Source organism: Hyla sarda, chromosome 7 (assembly GCF_029499605.1).
Source record: "Hyla sarda isolate aHylSar1 chromosome 7, aHylSar1.hap1, whole genome shotgun sequence".
In the NCBI taxonomy this organism is placed as follows: domain Eukaryota; kingdom Metazoa; phylum Chordata; class Amphibia; order Anura; family Hylidae; genus Hyla; species Hyla sarda.
The window spans coordinates 75,974,618-75,983,482 of NC_079195.1; positions in this window are offsets into that span (position 1 = coordinate 75,974,618).

The window sequence follows — 8,865 nt, forward strand, 5'->3', positions numbered from 1 at the left end:
GACTCCGCTTTGGTAATGAGCTTTTAACACTATGAAGAATAGGGCATCAACCGGACAATATAAAGTCCAAAAATAATAATCCCATATCCCAGACAATTATGAATTTTGACAATAAATGAAGCTGAATGATAGAAAAGGTTCTCTACATGTCATATTAAAGCATTTTACATGCTATGTTTATTTTTAGCTAAATCAAATAGTAAAGTTAAGATACTTCCATGTCTAAAGTGACTCTATATTGTATAGAACCACATTGAATGGTTTTTATCTTAAAGGGGTACTCCACTGGAAAAGATTTTTTTTTTTTAAATCAACTGGTGCAAGAAAGTTAAACAGATTTGTAAATTACTACTATTAAAAAAATCTTAATCCTTCCAGTTCTTCTGACCACAGTGCTCTCTGCTGACACCTCTGTCCATTTCAGGAACTGTCCAGAGCAGGAGAGGTTTTCTATGGGGATTTGCTCCTACTCTGGACAGTTCCTAAAATGGACAGAGGTGTCAGCAGAGAGCCCTGTGGTCAGGCAGAAAGGAAATTCAAAAAGAAAAGAACTTCATGTGAATCATACAGTAGCTGATAAGTACTGGAAGGATTAGGATCCTTTAATATAAGTAATTTACAAATCTGTTTAACTTTCTGGCACCAGTTAATAAAAAAAAATAAAAAAAGTTTTCCAGTGGAGTACCCCTTTAAATAAATCTCACACATCTTTGATCTTTGGATTAACCCCAGTAACCTAAACATACACATGGTTAGTGGGGTAGATCCGGAGTAAAATGATGTATTCCTTACTCCAATCTGTTCAGCTGCTCCCCATATGCTGCTGTGGACAATTGTTAAAATGGACAGAGGTGTCAGCAGGGAGCACAGTGGTCGTGACCACATTGAAAATGAAAAGAAATTCTTCTGTAGTATACAGCAGCTGTACTTGAAGGATTAAGATTTTTTAATAAAAGTAATTTACAAATCTGTTTAACTTTCTGGGACCAGTTGATTTAAAAAAAAAAAGTTTTCCACCGGAGTACCCCTTTAACACATGCCTATTATTATGCATACAGGTCTTAAGGCACATTACTACACTGATTTAAGCATAAAAAAAAAAATATATATTATTATTTTCTTACTAATGACAAATGCTTAAAGAGTACCTGTCATCAACTAAACTTTCCCTAATCCCCCTCCCCATCTGTCCCTGACTCCAACTATCTCTATCCCTGTATTTATTTTTGTTTAAAACCCAATGTATATACCTTTTTCATAGCATCTTCGGTAGCTCAGTGTTGAGCAGTATATGAGGGCAGGAAGTGGGCGTGGCCCGGCAGGCGCGACGTCATCAGAAGCCTGGCCGGGCCAGCATCTGCCCTTCTTCCTGTATGCTGCGCTCCCTTTCTGGAGCGCACATACAGGTGAAGTACAGGGGAGGGCCGGTGTGAAGTGGATTTTTGCGCCCCCGTCAATTCTTATGTCCGCTCCTTCCCCAGCTCTCGTAAGATTTCCGAAGCTAGAGCTGGGGGAGGGCAGAGCAAGGGGAGAGAGGAGGTACACGACCCCTCCCTCATCTCCCCGAACTCAGAGGACGCAGATCTCCACGGAAAGCCAGAGCAGGGGGAGAGAGGAGCATGGCTAGAGCAGGTCTAGAAGCCAGAGCAGCGCACCTCATCTCCCCTGCCTGAGCTCTGACTGTGTTTACTGTACACATGCTGGGAATTCATACACTGCAGGGACTGGGAATAAATCTCTGCCTGAGGATGATTTCTATGTGAGGGGGGAATCCTGTTATGTGTGTGTATGCTGGGAGTTGTAGTCCCTGTTAGGTGTGTGTATGTGTGTGTATGCTGGGAGTTGTAGTCCCTGTTAGGTGTGTGCATTTATGCTGGGAGTTGTAGTCCCTGTTGTGTATGCTGGGAGTTGTAGTCCCTGTTAGGTGTGTGTATGCTGGGAGTTGTAGTCCCTGTTAGGTGTGTGTGTGTATATGCTGGAAGTTGTAGTCCCTGTTAGGTGTGTGCGTGTGTGGGTATGCTGGAAGTTGTAGTCCCTGTTAGGTGTGTGTGTGTGTGTGTGTGTGTATGCTGGAAGCTGTAGTCCCTGTTAGGTGTGTGTGTATGCTGGGAGTTGTAGTCTCTGTTAGGTGTGTTTGTGTATGCTGGGAGTTGTAGTCTCTGTTAGGTGCGTGTGTGCATGCTGGGAGTTGTAGTCCCTGTTAGGGGTGTGTATTTATGCTGGGAGTTGTAGTCCCTGTTAGGTGTATTTATGTATGTATGCTGGGAGTTGTAGTCCCTGTTAGGTGTGTGTGTGTGTATGCTGGGAGTGGTAGTCAGGTGTGTGTATGCTGGGAGTTGTAGTCCCTGTTAGGTGTGTGTGTGCACGGGGTTCATACAGGGAAGCAGAAATGCACAGGGTTGATACAGGGAAGCAGAGATGCATGGTGTTCGTACAGGGAAGCAGAGATGCACGGGGTTCATACAGGGAAGTAGAGATGCACGGGGTTCATTCAAGGAAGCAGAAATGCACGGGTTCATACAGGGAAGCAGAGATGCACGGGGTTCATACAGGGAAGCAGAGATGCATGGGGTTCATACAGGGAAGCAGAGATGCACGGGGTTCATTCAGGGAAGCAGAGATGCACGGGGTTCATACAGGGAAGCAGAGATGCACGGGGTTCATACAGGGAAGCAGAAATGCACGGGTTCATACAGGGAAGCAGAGATGCACGGGGTTCGTACAGGGAAGCAAAAATGCACGGGTTCATACAGCGAAGCAGAGATGCACAGGGTTCATACAGGGAAGCAGAGATGCACGGGGTTCATTCAAGGAAGCAGAAATGCACGGGTTCATACAGGGAAGCAGAGATGCACGGGGTTCATACAGGGAAACAGAGATGCACGGGGTTCATACAGGGAAGCAGAGATGCACGGGGTTCATTTAGGGAAGCAGAGATGCACGGGGTTCATACAGGGAAGCAGAGATGCACGGGTTCATACAGGGAAGCAGAGATGCACGGGGTTCATACAGGGAAGCAGAGATGCGCGGGGTTCATACAGGGAAGCAGAGATGCGCGGGGTTCATTCAGGGAAGCAGAGATGCGCGGGGTTCATTCAGGGAAGCAGAGATGCACGGGGTTCATACAGGGAAGCAGAGATGCACGGGGTTCATACAGGGAAGCAGAGATGCATGGGGTTTGTACAGAGGTCTTCATGTCAGCGTTTATTGTACTGCAGCTTTGAGAGAAAATCATGTCAGGAGGGACGTTCAGGAGAAATAACTCTGTAGCATGTACAGCTTCATCCGTTTTCTCCTCCTTCTCAATTTCCCATAGATGAAGCTGTACATGCTACAGAGTTATTTCTCCTGTACGTCCCTCCTGACATGATTTGCAGTACAATAAACGCTGACATGAAAACCACTGTACAAACCCTGTGCATTTCTGCTTCCCTGTACAGACCCCATGCATCTCTGCTTCCCTGTATGAACCCGTGCATCTCTGCTTCCCTGTATGAACCCCGTGCATCTCTGCTTCCCTGTATGAACCCCGTGCATCTCTGCTTCCCTGTATGAACCCCGTGCATCTCTGCTTCCCTGTTTGAACCCGTGCATCTCTGCTTCCCTGTATGAACCCCGTGCATCTCTGCTTCCCTGTATGAACCCCGTGCATCACTGCTTCCCTGCATGAAGCTCGTGCATCTCTACTTCCCTGTATGAACCCCGTGCATCTCTGCTTCCCTGTATGAACCACGTGCATCTCTGATTCCCTGTATGAACCCCGTGCCTTTCTACGTCCCTGTATGAACCCCGTGCATTTCTACGTCCCGGTCTGAACGCTGACATATAAATGCACAGGGTTCATACAGTGATATTCATGTCCTGTACAAACCCCATGCATTTCTATGTCCTTTTTATGGGGCTGATGAACACCCCATGAAAAAGCAGAAACCAGCCCATGCAGTTTGTCCTCCCCTTGCAGCCCGAGGAAACCTGCGTTATACACAGCACACTAATATAACTCAGCACTGGTTGGGATACACTGGCATACACACACAAAAGGGACTACAACTCCCAGCATGTGTCATTCAGGAGTCTTCAATCTGTGGTAGAACACCAGTATGCTGCCTCTGTAGTCTCCTGGGAGTTGTAGTTCACCACACCGACACAGGGCATACACCAGTGTTTCCCAACCAGGGTGTCTCCAGGTGTTGCAAAACTACAACTCCCAGCATGCCCTGGTTGGGAAACACAGGCATACACACACACCTAACAGAGACTACAACTCCCAGCATTCCCTGGTTGGGAAACACTAGCATACACACACCTAACAGGGACTACAACTCCCAGCATACACACACACACCTAATAGGGACTACAACTCTCAGCATACACACACACCTAACAGGGACTACAACTCCCGGCATACACACACACACCTTACAGGGACTACAACTCCCAGCATATAAATACACACACCTAACAGGAACTACAACTCCCAGCATACACACACACCTAACAGGGACTACAACTCCCAGCATATACACACACCTAACAGGGACTACAACTCCCAGAATATACACACACACCTAACAGGGACTACAACTCCCAGCATACACACACACACACACACACCTAACAGGGACTACAACTCCCAGCATATACACACACACACCTAACATGGACTACAACTCCCAACATATACACACACACCTAACAGGGACTACAACTCCCAGCATACACACATACCTAACAGGGACTACAACTCCCAGCATACACACATACAACAGGGACTACAACTCCCAGCATACACACACATAACAGGGACTACAACTCCCAGCATACACACACACATAACAGATACTACAACTCCCAGCATACACACACACACACCTAATAAGGACTACAACTCCCAGCATACACACATATAACAGGGACTACAACTCCCAGCATACGCACACCTAACAGGGACTACTACGTCCCTGTATGAACCCCGTGCATTTCTACTTCCCGGTCTGAACGCTGACATATAAATGCACAGGGTTCATACAGGGATATTCATGTCCTGTACAAACCCCATGCATTTCTATGTCCTTTTTATGGGGCTGATGAACACCCCATGAAAAAGCAGAAACCAGCCCATGCAGTTTGTCCTCCCCTTGCAGCTCGAGGAAACCTGCGTTATACACAGCACACTAATATAACTCAGCACTGGTTGGGATACACTGGCATACACACACAAAAGGGACTACAACTCCCAGCATGTGTCATTCAGGAGTCTTCAGTCTGTGGTAACACCAGTATGCTACCTCTGTAGTCTCCTGGGAGTTGTAGTTCACCACACCGATACAGGGCATACACCAGTGTTTTGCAACCAGGGTGTCTCCAGGTGTTGCAAAACTACAACTCCCAGCATGCCCTGGTTGGGAAAGACAGGCATACACACACATAACAGGGACTACAACTCCCAGCATTCCCTGGTTGGGAAACACTAGCATACACACACCGAACAGGGACTACAACTCCCAGCATTCCCTGGTTGGGAAACACTAGCATACACACACCTAACAGTGACTACAACTCCCAGCATACACACACACACACCTAACAGGGACTACAACTCCCAGCATTCACACCTAACAGGGACTACAACTCCCAGCATACACACACACACACACACCTAACAGGGACTACAACTCCCGGCATACACACACACACCTTACAGGGACTACAACTCCCAGCATATAAACACACACACCTAACAGGGACTACAACTCCCAGAATACACACACACACCTAACAGGGACTACAACTCCCAGCATACACACACACCTAACAGGGACTACAACTCCCAGCATATACACACACCTAACAGGGACTACAACTCCCAGAATGTACACACACACACACACACCTAACAGGGACTACAACTCCCAGCACACACACACACCTAACAGGGACTACAACTCCCAGCATATACACACACCTAACAGGGACTACAACTCCCAGCATATACACACACACACACACCTAACAGGGACTACAACTCCCATCATACACACATACCTAACAGGGACTACAACTCACAGCATACACACATATAACAGGGACTACAACTCCCAGCATACACACACACCTAACAGAGACTACAACTCCCAGCATACACACACACACACACACACCTAACAAGGACTACAACTCCCAGCATACACACATATAACAGGGACTACAACTCCCAGCATACACACACCTAACAGGGACTACAACTCCCAGCAAACACACACCTAACAGGGACTATCTGTACTCATAGTTATCACTGTATTATCTGTGGTGTTACATAGGACTGCAGATCCAATCTACTACATTATCTGTACTCAGTTATCACTGTTATCTGTGGTGTTACATAGGACTGCAGGTCACAGCTACTACATTATCTGTACTCATAGTTATCACTGTGTCATCTGTGGTGTTACATAGGACTGCAGGTCACATAGACTACATTATCTGTACTCAGTTATCACTGTGTCATCTGTGGTGTTACATAGGACTGCAGGTCACATCTACTACATTATCTGTACTCATAGTTATCACTGTGTTATCTGAGGTGTTACATAGGACTGCAGGTCACATCTACTACATTATCTATACTCAGAGAGTTATCACTGTGTTATCTGTGGTGCTACATAGGACTGCAGGTCACAGACTACATTATCTGTACTCATAGTTATCACTGTGTTATCTGTGGTGCTACATAGCACTGCAGGTCACAGACTACATTATCTGTACTCATAGTTATCACTGTGTCATCTGTGGTGTTACATAGGACTGCAGGTCACATAGACTACATTATCTGTACTCATAGTTTTCACTGTGTTATCTGTGGTGTTACATAGGACTGCAGGTCACATAGACTACATTTTCTGTACTCATAGTTATCACTGTGTTATCTGTGGTGTTACATAGGACTGCAGGTCACATCTACTACATTATTTGTACTTAGAGAGTTATCACGGTGTTATCTGTGGTGTTACATAGGACTGCAGGTCACATCTACTACATTATCTGTACTCATAGTTATCACTGTGTTATCTGAGGTGTTACATAGGACTGCAGGTCACATCTTCTACATTATCTATACTCAGAGAGTTATCACTGTGTTATCTGTGGTGCTACATAGGACTGCAGGTCACAGACTACATTATCTGTACTCATAGTTATCACTGTGTTATCTGTGGTGCTACATAGCACTGCAGGTCACATCTGCTACATTATCTGTACTCATAGTTATCACTGTGTCATCTGTGGTGTTACATAGGACTGCAGGTCACATAGACTACATTATCTGTACTCATAGTTTTCACTGTGTTATCTGTGGTGTTACATAGGACTGCAGGTCACATAGACTACATTTTCTGTACTCATAGTTATCACTGTGTTATCTGTGGTGTTACATAGGACTGCAGGTCACATCTACTACATTATTTGTACTCAGAGAGTTATCACGGTGTTATCTGTGGTGTTACATAGGACTGCAGGTCACATAGACTACATTATCTGTACTCATAGTTATCACTGTGTTATCTGTGGCATTACATAGGACTGCAGGTCACATCTACTACATTAGCTGCTTTTTGGCTGGTCGCGTGTAGAAGTTCTGTTGGCCAGGGGTGGAGGGTTGGGATGGGGGCGCCAAAATGGAGCTTCGCTTGTGTAGGCAGAATTCCTTGCACCTGCCCTGGCTGTCTGGCATCATTATATGACAGTGGTGCCCAAACTGTGGCCCTCCAGATGTTGCAAAACTAAAACTCCCAGCATGCCAGGACAGCCATGCTGGGAGTTGTAGTTTTGCAACATCTGGAGGGCCACAGTTTGGACACCACTGTTATATGGGCATTTATATCAATTATGTGCCCTTTTTTCAGTTCATCCCCTACCCCCTAAAATGTCTGTGCATGTCCATGATCATTACTCATTTCTCAAAGATTATTATTTTTTATTACTTACATTTAGAAAAATAAGAGCTCGATCAGAGCCAACAAAAGTAGTGCCACACTCTCTCCTCAAACCATCAGCGCTGCACTAAAAAGTCAATGTGATGGCTGGACAAATATAATGTGATTGGCGGGAAGAAGAACCAGGGGAAGGAGCTATTACAGTGACAGAAGTAAGATGACACCACAGAGCAGGGAGTGCAGTGAGAGGATACAATGTATAAGATAACAGGTGCTGAGGGGCGGGGGAGGTGGTGCAGGCTTCTAGCTCACAGTGATGCTCATGCATGATTGACAGGCACTGAACTTCCTGTGGAAGGACCAGTGCCCTTCAGCATTAGTCCTAAGAGCTGTACACTTACTATGCAAAGCATAGGATGCTGCCTGCAGACCAGGCATAGAAGAGTGACCTCTAGTGGCCAAAAGTATAAAATGAAAAAACTGCTATAAATATTAATATTTTTTTAATGAAGATATATTACAATATGTCTTCATTAATGATTAGGAACAACATATTAAAAGTTTTTGTTAATGACAGGTGCTCTTTAAAGTGAACCCTAGCCAGTGTAGTATAGCACTGGATTTATCAAGAGGAAATCTTATAATCTTTGCAATTTATATAATTTTATTTTAATATAGAAAGAAAATAATACTACTAAATTAATTATTTTACTTCAGTAAATTTATTTAATTTTAAGTAATTTAATAATATGATGTCATCCTACAGCGTTACTGCCAATAAACTTATGACATATTGATCAGACATGTCAAAAGTTGTTGATCACACCGGATCTCACTGCTGAGACCTGCTGTGATTGTGAGTTATAATCCAGGGAAGTGGGCGGCATTACGCTTCACCCCGACCAACCCAGAGATCTGTAGATTTCTCTGCATA